The 13,112-nt window shown below is 39.2% G+C and overlaps 1 long non-coding RNA gene across 1 annotated transcript in view; it reads right to left on the bottom strand.

Moving 5' to 3' along the window:
• Window positions 1-6,037: 6,037 nt before the first annotated feature.
• LOC137163049 (uncharacterized) overlaps window positions 6,038-13,112 on the bottom strand; it is a 60,582-nt gene continuing 53,507 nt past the window's right edge. Inside the window, exon 4 of the long non-coding RNA XR_010922607.1 lies at window positions 6,038-6,378. This is a non-coding gene — a long non-coding RNA (uncharacterized lncRNA). The remainder of the gene's footprint in view (window positions 6,379-13,112) is intronic.

Below are 13,112 nucleotides of genomic sequence, written 5' to 3'. Positions count from 1 at the left end.
TGTAGGCACATATATCTGTATAAAAGTGCTTATACCAATCAGGAAACTGGCACAAGCTATTCTAGTATAAAGAAAAATGCATCTCTAGTAGGAAGGTTTTGCCAGGTATAGTTAAACCAGCAAAACCCCCTAACTGTAGATTGACTCCAAGGCCTAGTCCAGTGGTCTCAATCTTTCCAGACTACTGTGCCCCTTTCAGGAGTCTGATTTGTCCTGCATACCCCCAAGTTTACCTCAATTAAAATCTACTTGCTTACAACATCAGACATAAAAATACAAAAGTATCACAGAACACTATTACTGAAAAATTGCTTACTTTCTAATTTTTACCAAATAATTATACAATAAATCAATTGGAATATAAATATTGTACTTCCATTTCACTGTATAGTACAGGAGTGGCCAAACTTACTGACCCCCAGAACCCATTTTCCTGCTGGCAGAATCTTCTAGCCCCACCACCCTGCCACAGGGCAGAAGCTCCGAGCTCCCCACCTCCAATCTGGTAGGCGGAGGATGGGGGGTGGGGAGGGGGAGGAGAGTGCTAGGGCGCTCTGTGAGCTGCACTTTAACTGTAAAACAGCCACATGCTGCTCATGAGCCAGTTTGGTCACCCCTGGTATAGTATATTCACCACCTTCTGCAGCTAGTTGTGGGAAGGCACAACTGTCTGATAGGATGGATCCTGCACTGCTCTCCATTGTGGACAGTGTTATGAACACATCACGGATGGTCATTCAATAGATCATGAGTTCGCAATCCGAACAGGAATCAGAGGTGCCTGACCTGCTGTGTGCAATGGAAAGAAACAAAAACAGATTACTTTTGACATTCATGGAAGAGCTGCACACAGTGGACTGTCGCTTTTGGGCTTGGGAAACAAGCTCTGAGTGGTAGGATCGCATCACTATGTAGGTCTGGATGACTAGCGGTGGCAACAGAGTTTGCGGATGCGGAAAGCAAGCTTCCTGGAACTGTGCAGAGCTCACCCCAGCACTGTGGTGTAAGAACACCAAAATAAGAGCTGCCCTGTGGGTGGAGAAGCATGCAGCAATCACCATGGGGAAGCTGGCAATTCCAGTCTGCTACCAGTCGGTCATGAATCAGTTTGCAGTTGGGCTGCGATAACACAAGCGTGCAGGGCCATTAACTGCATTCTGCTATGAAGAACTGTGATTCTTGGAAATGTGCACGAAACAGTGGATGGCTTTGCAGCAATGGGATTTCCTAACTGGCGGGGTGATAGATGGCATGCATATCTCAATTTTGACCCTTGACCATCTTGTGAAGGAGTACATCTACAGAAAGAGATAATTCTCTATGGTATTGCAAGAGCTTGTGGATCACCGTGGGCATTTCAGACATCAACACGGGGTGGTCCAGGAAGGTTCATGATGCACCTTCAGGATGCATGATGCATCTTCAGGAACACTGTCCTGTACAGAAAGCTGCAAGTAGGGACTTTCTTTCCAGGCCAGAAGATTCCAATGGAGGATGCTGAAATGCCCATAATGATCCTGGGAGACCCAGTCTACTGCTTACTCCTATGGCTCATAAAGCCTTATATGGGAAATCTGGACAGAAGCAAGGAGTGCTTCAACAATAGGATGAGCAGGTGTAGAATGACCGTAGAATGTGCATTTAGTAAATTAAAAGCATTCTGGTGCTCCTTTTATGGCAGGTTAGACCTAAAAGAGAAAAATATGCCCATGGTCATAGCAGCCTGCTGTACTCTCTATAATATTTGTGAGGCTAAAGATGAAATTTCCCCCCGGGGTGGAGCGTGGAGGTGGATTGCCTGGCAGCTGATTTTGAGCAGCCAGATACCAGGGCTATTAGATGGGTAACAGGGGTTTATTTGAATCAAGGAGGCCTTGAGGTACCCTTTTGACAATGAGCACCAGTAATGTGTCTTTCTATATAGCACTCTGCCATGCTTTGTTAACTTGACGCCTTGCATATAGTTTGCAAATGATCCAGTTGCCACAGTGTATTAATTTCAGCAGCAACCACCATATGCAGGAGACTAATAAAGATTGATTATCTTTCAGAGTATGTTTTTATTAAATACCAATTAACACCACATGCAGAACGGTTGGAGGAAAGGGAGATAACAGTGAAGGGCAGCGTAGACTCTCATAGCTGTGTGTAAATCCAGTTATCATTTTGGAAGCTATCCGAATGGGTGCAGTGAACAGAGTACTGTGACTGGCTGGGAACATGCAAGGAATGGGAGGAGTTTGGGGAGGGTATGGAAAGCAGTTCTGTGTAGGCTGCTGGGACGGTAAGCACGCATGTGTTCTGCCTGCAGCATGATTAGGGATTTCAACATCTGCTTTTGCTCCTCCATCATTTTTATCATCTGCTCCTGACCCGCTAAAATTCAGTCCTGGCTCTCCTTCCTATCTATTTTATGATTTTCTTTTACAGTCTCTCTCCATGTCCTGAGTTCTTGTTTTTCAGCATGTGAGGATTGGAGCACCTCTCGAAACATGTCTTCCTTGCTCACTTCCTTATCTAGCGGAAGTGCTTCAACAGTGTGTAGGGGGTTCCATTGAAGGCCACATCTGCAGAAGCATAAGAAACAATAAATAGAAGCATGATTGTTAGTGCACTCACAGCATCGAATCTTTATAGTAAAATATACTTCTTACTGTCCCTTGGCAAGCACGCAGCTTGGTGAATGCCCTAAAGATGGTGAATTCAGCCCAGGAGGGGAAGGGGGGGTGGGGAAAGAAGAAACAAGATGGGGAAAAGGGTCTTTGCAGTGATCCCCTTAGAAAATCACAAACAACTAAGGACCACATTGTAAATTCTGCCACCATTTTCCACAGTTGGGGTTATTCAAGCTGATATCTCACTCCTAAGGGTAAGCAAAGATGCAAGGATCCCCATGCTGCTAGTCTGTGTGCTGCTTTGTCCCATATCACACTGTTCTGCCCCACCGTGTAGCTGCACAGGGGATTCTGAGGCACACACAAACACAGCTAGTCTTGTACATTTCTATCCCTTCATCCACTCCCAGCACATAACAAAGCAAAGGACAGTTCTACCACATAAAACCAAGCAGCATCAACTCAAAAAGACCACTTACCAGGGCTCCCTTCCCTTGCATCATGTGCACCAGAGATGAAGTGCTGGCACTGGCTCAAACGCTTCTGGGTCAAGAAGAGGTCCTAGCTTGCAGCAATATTGGATGACCCTGTTGCCTGTCCCATCTTGTCTTGCACCTCGACCACCACTTTGTCCTCAGAGGTTGATGCTGCTGTCCGTTCCTTTCAGCCCCTCAAAGTATCCACCGGGCTCTTGACGATGGATGTGGGGTCACCAGCTCCTTATACAAGCAGCAGGTCTTTGGTGCAGTACCTGAGCGACAGTTTGACTCCCTTGCCTTCTGGTACATCTGCGTCAGTTCCTTTATCTTTGAACGGCACTGATGTGTGTCCTGTTCGTAACCCTTATCTAACATGCCATGAGAAATCTGACCGTAGGTATCAAAGCTCCTATGGCTGGAAAGAAGCTGGGACTGCATAGTCTCCTCTCCCCACACACCCAGCAGATCTAACAACTCAGGTGTGCTCCAAGTGGGAGAGAATTTGCTGCATGCAGCCGCCATGGTCAGCTGGGAAGATACGATGTGAGCTCTCCACACCGAGCAAACAGGAAGTGGAATTTCAAAAATTCCCAGGTCTTTAAAGAGGCACTAGAATCGTTAAGTCTCTGAGATCTGCTGGAAGCCAAGGGCATCCACACAAAGGCTCTGTGCCTCTGCTGACCCCATCCTTTGGGGGTATGACTAACAGAATAATGTTGCCGGAGATGCCTTCTTCACTGCTGCCCTTGAAGCTCCTCATTTAAGGAGGTGGTCTGTTTTCCAGTTTAGAGGGGCAAGCCAGAAGAAGTTAAAGAGTTGGGGTATGTCCATTCTAACAATGCTATAGCACTGCAGCTGTGTCACTGTAGTGTACACACTACAGTGATGAAAAGAGTTCTTCATTGCTGTAGTAAATCCAACTGTCAGAGGCAACAGCTAGGTCAACGGAAGAACTCTTCCATTGACCTAGTACTGTCTATATTGGGGCTTAGTTCAGTTTAACTAAGTCTCTGAGGGGTGTAAAAATTTCACATCCCTGAGCGACATAGCTAGGTCAACCTAAGTTTTAGGTATAGACCAGGCCGTGGAGAAACCCATCTGGTTCCCCTGCAGCCTCATAAAGCTGTATCTCAGTAGAGGTTGAGGGTAGGAGGATCTGTGGGAATTATGCTGTAGAGGCAGAAATCTATATTACTGAGAAGCAGGCTCCTTTGTGTGCACATATAGGAGGGCTCAGGCACCTAACAAAGAAGGCAATGAGAATTAAAAATCAGGACTGACCTACCATATGTTAATATAAATGAAATGAATGATGCCTAACAAATATTAGTTTCTGCTCAGGACAATGCCAACTTCAGCTTTGTTCCTGCAGGCCCACTGTATCCACTCATATAATTTAAATTGAATTTCTTGCAATCATAACTGAAAATAGATTTCTCAAATCTCATACAACACATTAACATTAAGCACTTTGCCAATACCGTGGTTTGGGGGAGAAAATGAAGACCCATTGACTTCTCTCTACATCCACCACAAATAAGATACATAAAAGCAAACAAAATATTAGAGATGCTGAAATTTTCCTCATGTCTTTTGCTTATGCATCAACATTAAATTTTTTTTGGTTCTTTAAGCACTTTGCAAATTGACACCATTATACTCCTTTTGCACATGACCATATTCCATTGTTTGGATTGTTCACTCTTTTGGTGTAAATGGTTAGAATGAACAGCACCACATAGGAACGTAGTCCAGTACCAGCACATACGTCATTGCTTCACTGGAATGAGGGGTGGGACAAGTGAGTAATGACCAATTTAAAACTATTGTTGTATGCAGTGTTGTAGCTGTGTCAGTCCCAGGATATGAGAGAAACATGGTGAGTGAGGTAATATCTTTTATTGGACCAACTTCTGTTGGTGAGAGAGAGACAAACTTTTGAGCTTAGACAAAGAGCTCTGTGTAAACTCAAAAGCTTTTCAATTTAAAACTAGGCATATAAAGATGAAATACAGTAAATAATTACTTTAACATCCCTTCTGAACTGTTCTACAATGTTCACATTGTGACTTTTCTTAATACTTTCAGTAAAATCAATCATGTTTGCTAGGGCCAGAATTCAACACAGCCTCTACCTCTTTTTCAGTTTGCAGAAAGGAGGAGGAATCTAAGCAGATAAACTTAATTCTATGTTTCAGGGAAGAACCACAGAACTTTTAGATTTTTTCCCCCAGAAGATATGAAACTGAAGGGTCTCCATCCATACTGACTGTAAAACACCCTAAGGGCTGCAATTAAGTTTGGTGTGAGATGGGAACAACATCCTACCTGGGTCAAATTCATTGCATAAAAATTCTGGATGCATGGTAGACACTTATTAGATACTTTCACCTACAGTAATTGATGTGTTCCAAATCCTGTGGTTTCTCTTTAGAAGTTACTAACTTAGATAGTATTTTTTTGGACATCCCCAATCCTTTTAGCATATTCTTATATGCAGGCCAGACACTAAAGTGAGCAGGATTGGGTGTAGGCCTCTAATTTACTTCATATCTGAAAACCATGCTTCTTAAATCAAACTGAAGATTCTGGAGATTTGCTTGCCTCTCCGACCGACCAAATGTCAGGTAATACACACCAGATCAAGAAAACATCCAGAATATTGGGTTTTTTGGTCCAGACAAGGACTGTAAACTTGGGCATACTCCTTGGAAATAATTTATTATTCAAAGTGTTATTTGCTGAGGTTCCTTCTACCCATCTATGTGCAATGACTATGTGTTCTGTCAATATGTCTTTGCACTTCCTCCCTGTGATATGCAAAACCCAGAGTGAAGGCTCTTTCTGTCCCAGTGAAAAACTCATAGGTTGTGTAATACTCTGCTTTGTAGGCCCCCTGATGCTAAATGCATATAACACCACAGAACTGCCTGGAAGCTGGGGAGATAACCAAAGTTAATCAGAGATTGCCTTCTAATTTGCTTTATTCTTGGCCATTTCCACTGATTTGCAAGCAGTCCACCTAGTCAGATTGGTATGTTGCCTGAATCAACTAAAAATCTTGCAGCAAGTAGTCTCTCAGGGTATGTTACTTTTTCAACCATTATATTAGATACAGGTTTGTGCTGTATGGAAGTGTAAACCTCTTAAAATTGTTGTTTTGTAGTCTACTGCTGCATAGGTATGATATACAATTGTGTGAAAAGCCAGAAATTGTACCTTAGCACAGAACAATGAATCCCAGCAATCTTAGTCCTCACAGCTGAGTGTGTCTTCCAAGAATTCTAGAATCAGAGAAAATGCCATGAAGTAAGGGCCAGAAAGCACAAAAGGACTGGTTGGTCTCTTGTTAACTTCCAGCCCCCAGAACAATGTTTTTACTCTACATATTTCTCTTTGTGAATCCTAAAAGAAGATGCTCTTTATTAGCCAGTCATCCAGAACAGAGATAATGTGCTATCTTTTCTTCTATGACCTGATGTCACTACCATCACAATTTTTATAAGTGTTCAGGAGGCCAAAAGGCTTGAAGGTAAAGGTCATACGTTATTTGTATCTCAAGGATTACCGATCCAGTGCACAGATAAGGAAGCCCTCTAGTCAAGAGCAAAGAAACACCTAATATTTGCTGTCACTTTTACATAATATTACCGCATTATTAGTGCCCTTAATTTGACACTTGAACAGAAGTTTCAGATGTTCCATGGCAGGCAGATGCTTAATCCATTTGGGATTTCTGTAATGCATTCATTAGTGGCTGTAGAGATACAGAAATGAGCCTACCTGAACTACTTCTAACTTCAGATCCTTTTATTTTGCAGTCAAATGTCTGTCTGTGTGATCTCTCTCTCTCTCTCTCTCTCTCTCACACACACACACACACACACTAGGATTTTGTTCATAAAATAGCCATGAGTTCTAGGAGCAGCTACCCACTACTCATGTGTATTCTGAGGAAGACAATATTGATTGTTATTATAATTAGTGAAGGTCATATTTGAAGCTAGTCACCCAGGCAAAATCCACAATTTTCTTAGTAGATTTGTCAAATGAAAGGAACTTCATCATTCCCTCTACACTGCAAAGAGCACAAGAATGCTGAGTGCCTCCTGCTGCTCTGCATTAGGTTCAGTATTCAGTACTGTAAGTAAAACCTCCAACAATTAATCTGAATACTAAAAAATTTAAGGGAAGGAAGTATGATCCAATAGCTAAAGCATAGGACTAGAAGTCAGGAAGAACTAAGCTCTACTCCCAGTTCTGCCAAACATTGTCTACTAAATATCCACAATTCTGAACATCAGAATGATCATGAATCTTCCTCTTGACAATTAACAGGTGATTTAAAAAAAAAAAAAAAAAGGTATTTATCAGTACATGAGATTCATTCATTCAAGTAAATGGCAGTTTTCTCCTTTGGAAGCATTTTCCCCTGAGGAAATATAGTTATTTTCAGAGTCATCACTAAATTCTGGATTATCTTTCTTACTTCAGAAAGGGTGACTTTGGGGGAGGGGAGGGAATCACTTTTTAACATATGAAGGATGAGGCTAGCACTTACCTATCTCAAAGGAATTGTAGCACTAAACCAAATATTTGCAATTTACTCTAATAGTTCAAAAAGTAATTATTTAGTAAACAATATTCAAAAACAATTTCCAAAAATAAATGTATTCTGCCTTTTTAAGTTACTTAGGAGGAAGTCCACTTTCAGTCAGTGTAGGACTGAGATGATGAACTCAACTTGAAGTCCCCAGAACTAAGAAACAGATGCTAGATAAAATTATAGAATTTACCTTACAGTGTAACTCTTAAAAGCATGTACATTCCAAAGCCTTCAAAACAGATTTCTAATGCTTTCAAATGGAAAGAGATTCCTTAAGCCTACTCTGCATCAAACTGCTAAGAAAGCTGTTCCCTGTTTTAAAGTTTAAATGCAGTATTTAAGACAATTCAAATTCTCCTTTCTTCCTATATTTAAATGAAATGGTAATAATTTTACATTATATGGGGTTGTTCCTGTAATATGAAAGGCCCGGTCCTAAATTGTAAGGCACCCTAAATTCTTTCAGGAGATGACTGTTCTTCACAATCTTCTGGCTATCACTATCACTGGCATGGATATACCAGATTATTTGTGGTGAAGAGCAGTCCACATGTTAAGGAACATCCATAAATTAAGAAGCTTATGCTAACTGGCAGATTTCTCCTTCAAATTCTGAGTCAGAGGTGTCATCTTTTTGTCAGAGGCTGGCAAGACACTGCCAAGAGAATCTCTCCTCCTGAGTGCCACATGAAGCCACCTGTTCAGACAGAATAGACCAATCCTGTACCCTAAGTCTGTAGAGTGCTACTGCACATATTTCTCCTCATTTTGTTCTGTGTTCTTAGATCTTAAATATTTTCTAAGAAAATATACAACAAATAAAACCCTAAAGATAAGTTTAAGAACTTTTGATTGAACTGTCTACATCTGACTGCTTGATTCAAGGGTAGGAATCAAATTGGTAGCAAAAGGAAGTGGAGGAGTTATTCTGAAAAAAGTGGCATGAAAATGATTGTTCTTCCGTTCTAGATTTCTTGCCTGCCGACTTGTAAAAGAAACACGTATGCACATGTTTAAATTTAATCACCTGATTAGTCCAATGGCTTTGTGGGAACACTCACATGCTTAAAGTTAAGTTTGCATGTGTTTGCAAGATTGGGGCCTAACCTAGTAGTCAACACTGATAGAAAATAAATCAAACCAATTATATGATATAAGAGATGACTCCTGAAAGCAGAAACCTAATCACTTTAGAAGAGGCTCAATGCCCCCCCCCCCAGGAACCCCAGAAAAAAATGTAACCGGGACATTTGGCACATTAACAAGTCAAAATTTTTGTTTTCTCCTTTTGTAGGTTCATGAAGGTCAGTTATTGTTGGATTGTATTTTAGGTGACAATCCTATCTCGATTCGGAAGGCTCCAGCTCTGATGCAGAAGACAGACATAAGTTTTACCATAACAATGTATCAAATATATTTCACTTTATTTGGGCATTGATTTGTTTTTAGAAGAATTACTACATTTGCAAATGATCATTAAATAAAATGGTAATTAAAGGGGAATATTTTAGAGATATTTATTAAACTGCATACAGAATGCATAATGAAAGTATTTAAAAGAATTGTAAAGCATGTAAGGATATTCTATAATAAGCATTATAACTACAACAGACACTACACCATCCTTTAAGAAAATTATGTAACAGTTGATTACACAGTAAAATAGTAGCACACACACACACACATACAAAATAAACTAGTGGTCTCTCTATTTCTCAAAGATTTAATATCAAAAGACAGGCTCATTTCACTATGACTTCATTTTTACATAATCTATGCACACTTTTTCAAACACATTAGTCCTGCCTTATTGATAAATTATGTGTGTGTGTGTATATATATATATATATATACACATACACACACACACAAAGTACATCTTTTGATGCATTATCCTTGATTTTATAGCTATTTGAACTTGACTGCTAATTAACATAATTCAGTATTTTTCAAGGGGTCTCCTATTTAGTGTAATTACTTGAAATAAATTAGAATTAGGCAAACAGACTATTCTAGATTACTGATGGACTTCTGCTGATTCAAATTATGCTTACTCTCCTCATGCTGTTTTCCTCAAAATTTAAGCCAAAATAAATAAATAAATAAATAAATAAATTTAAAAAAAAAAAAAAAAAAAAAAAGCATTAAATTTAAGTCTCTGTGCTGGCACCCTGCCATCTCAAAATCTGGAAGGGTAATGTGTGGAGTGCAGGGACAAAAGAATAAAAAAGGCACATGGAAAACAAGTTATATCTAACATGGTGGGGTGAAGAAGTGGGGTGGGGGAGTGGGGACTGTGGACAAAGGGTTTCTTAGGCACCAATTTAATAAAGCGTAAGAACTTGCTTAACTCTATCTCTATTCAGCAAAATACTCAAATGTGCTGAAGTGTTTAGCTGAATAGGGAGGGTGTGTTGCATTAAGGCCTTAGTGACTAGTCCAGTAGTTTCCTACAGAACAAAAATGGATCACCCATAGGTTAAAACTAAGTTATTTTGTAATCTAAAAATTTAAAGATAAAAAATATTCATAATGTTGAGTTGTCACATTTTCAACACAGAAGTCTCAGTGGGATTGACAAACTCAATACTACACATGAAAAATACAAAGAATGATTCCATTTTCTAAACAGGAAATTTTTCAGGCAAAACATTTTTTGTGAAGGTTTTGTACTTGTTAAATCAAGTATTTAGCATTTGCTAACTTGCCGTAAGAAATGTATGCTGAGGAATCAATTTTAGAAATAGATATAAAGTATTGATAGTCAATTCACTATGACTGCAAGACCTTAATTACAAATCTATGGCAAGTTACTTCTCTAAAGACATGCATAACAATCTTCCAGAACCTAATGTTCTAGGACAGGGCTGGCCAAATTTACTGACCCTCCCAATCCCCCCCTTCCTACTGGGCAGAATCCTCTAGCCCCTCCACCCTAAGCAGGGAAGAAGTTCTAAGCTCCCAATTCCACTCTATAAGGCGGGGGAGGGGGGAGCCGCATTTTAACTGTAAAAGAGCCACATGCAGATCATGAGCCACATTTTGGCCACCCCTGCTCTAGGAGAACTTATTCTCTGACTGCTAGTTCAAAAGTCTCCAAATAACCTTATAAACTTAATGCAAAACAAGCACTTTCGCAACTAACACCCAGATTTTGAGCCTTATTATGACACTGAGAAAGAGTAGTCATCCCCCGTGACCATATTTTAAATGACATGTGTATCCACTATTGAAGAGAGCAAAGATTTAAATTCCATTTTAGAATCAAATCTACAGTTTAACTAATTAAAGCAGGTAGAAGGTATACATAATAATCCTTGCATACAATCCACATTAAATAGATATATATGCATAAATAATGAAGATCAGGAGCCGGCCCTTTGTTTAAAAAGCAGCTGTGTAATCCAAGACGATGTCTCAATTCATTTTTTTCCCCACCTTTGGGCCAAAACATCTTGTTAGAATGGGCGCATGGAGAGGTTCTGCAAGATACACAGCAAATGTAGGAGATGGTGGAGAAGCATACTAACAAAATCATTCTCCCTTCTAAAACCTGTAGAAATGCTGCATGTTTCAGAGCATGAAAGGGAGAATCTTTCTGCTCCTCAGGGATTTGCCTGTACAAGATAATGCAGACAGAGTCAACATTATGTTGCGAAGAACCCTCTTCTGTGAGGCAAATTCTCTACATGTGTGTTTTGAGCCAGTTACAGGTGAGGGTTTCTATCAGGAAGCAATGGTGCCACGAGGAATAGCAAGTCTTCTTCTAATCCCCCACTCCTGGCAGATGTTTGGGGTAGTTTACATCTGTGGGTGCTTGGAAGAGCTATGCTACTTTCTCTGTGCGAACAGCCGGGAGACCACACCCCTGACTCAATCTACCAACGGCCAACTTTGTCCCAGGAGGTGATGAACACAAGTTCTAAGTCATATCTTTTGATTCCCAGCCCTACTGCAAATTTCTCCCACACAGGGCATAATTTAACCCATTTTAGATATACTGTGAAGTATTAAATGCAAGCTCTATGCATTTTTAAAAGCAGAAAACAAAGCCAATTAAATAAAGTTGTAAAGACCATAAAATACTGAGTATAACACTATTTTCACAGAAAATCTCTTTAAATTAATGTTAATTGTCACTATTTAGACCCAGTCATTTCCCCCTGAGCAAATTCATCTTTAATACATCTTAAGGAAGGTTGATGCGGGAGGCAGGATGAAGCAATAAGACTTTTGATTGTTTGAAAGATTTTAAAACATCAAAGCATTTACCATAAAGAAATAAGTTAAGGGCAAACTCTTAAAAGGTTAAGATATTAATGCAATGGTGTAAGTATTTTACATATTACTAAATTTGAAATTGTATTTCACAGAAAAGTTGAGTTTCTTATTTTTAAAAAATAGTGTAACTGACAGAATAAGCCATTCCCCTTCTCCAATGCTTCAGTTGTGAAATAATTTTCTCATAAAATATTGCCATCAAAACATTAGAGAAATACACCAGACTGAAACAGGTCCCCGCAGGAGAATATATAAATTATTCAGATTTTTCACTTCAGAAAAATCTTGCAGTGAATACCCAACTATTATTTCAAATAAACTCAGAAGTTAGCATGTTTGGTAATAGTGGATTACTCAGACATTAAATACACCAGTCAGTCAATCAGCAATCACACCTTCAAACATACTGCTTTCCCTCCAAATTATTGTATGAAACTTGACAAGATAGCCAATTTAAAATAAGATAGATTAACAAAATATCAGTGCAACAGGGTGAACAGTCGAATAAGTGAACTCTGATAATAGAAAACCTGAAATACAGTTTTTATGTATTGATTTGGAAGCACTTCTGCCTAGTTTTTTGTTCAAATTAATTAAAAAAAAAAATCAAGATGAAGCAACCCTCCATCTATACCTAGACATATGTTTTTGGGTAAAAGAACACTTAAATATAATGAATTTAGTTTTAATCATTATTGCTAAAGATGATTTGCATGTAGCTTGTTGCTTCTTAAAAATTCTGTCTCGTGTGAAAAACTTAAATGTTTTATGCATAATCAAGGAAAAATTGAGTGGACCAGTCTCAAATCCTTGTTATGCAGATGTCTTACTAAATGACTGACAGAATAAAAGTGAAATGCATATTTAAATCTGATAACATTATTGTAATGTAGGCTTTTGTATGTTAAAGGCTGGATCTAGTTTAAATCAACAAAAGCCAGAAAATGCAGTTCTGAAGGATTCCAAAATTTTAAAATGCCTTGCCTAAGATATCATAGAGTTTTCAAACAATGGGTGATTTTACATGTGTTGTAATAACTAGGCTCGAGTTAAATAATTTTCATGAAGTAGATATGCAACTATCAATTTCAATTGACTTAGAAAAGCAAGAGAAGACTTTAAAGAAAGCAT

This window comes from Emydura macquarii, unplaced genomic scaffold (genome assembly GCF_026122565.2).
Source record: "Emydura macquarii macquarii isolate MOO-44397 ecotype Brisbane River unplaced genomic scaffold, CSIRO-AGI_Emac_v2 contig_2473, whole genome shotgun sequence".
NCBI classification, from domain to species: Eukaryota; Metazoa; Chordata; order Testudines; family Chelidae; genus Emydura; species Emydura macquarii.
Note: the sequence above shows the minus strand (reverse complement) of the source record. Positions and strands in the feature narration are given on the sequence as shown.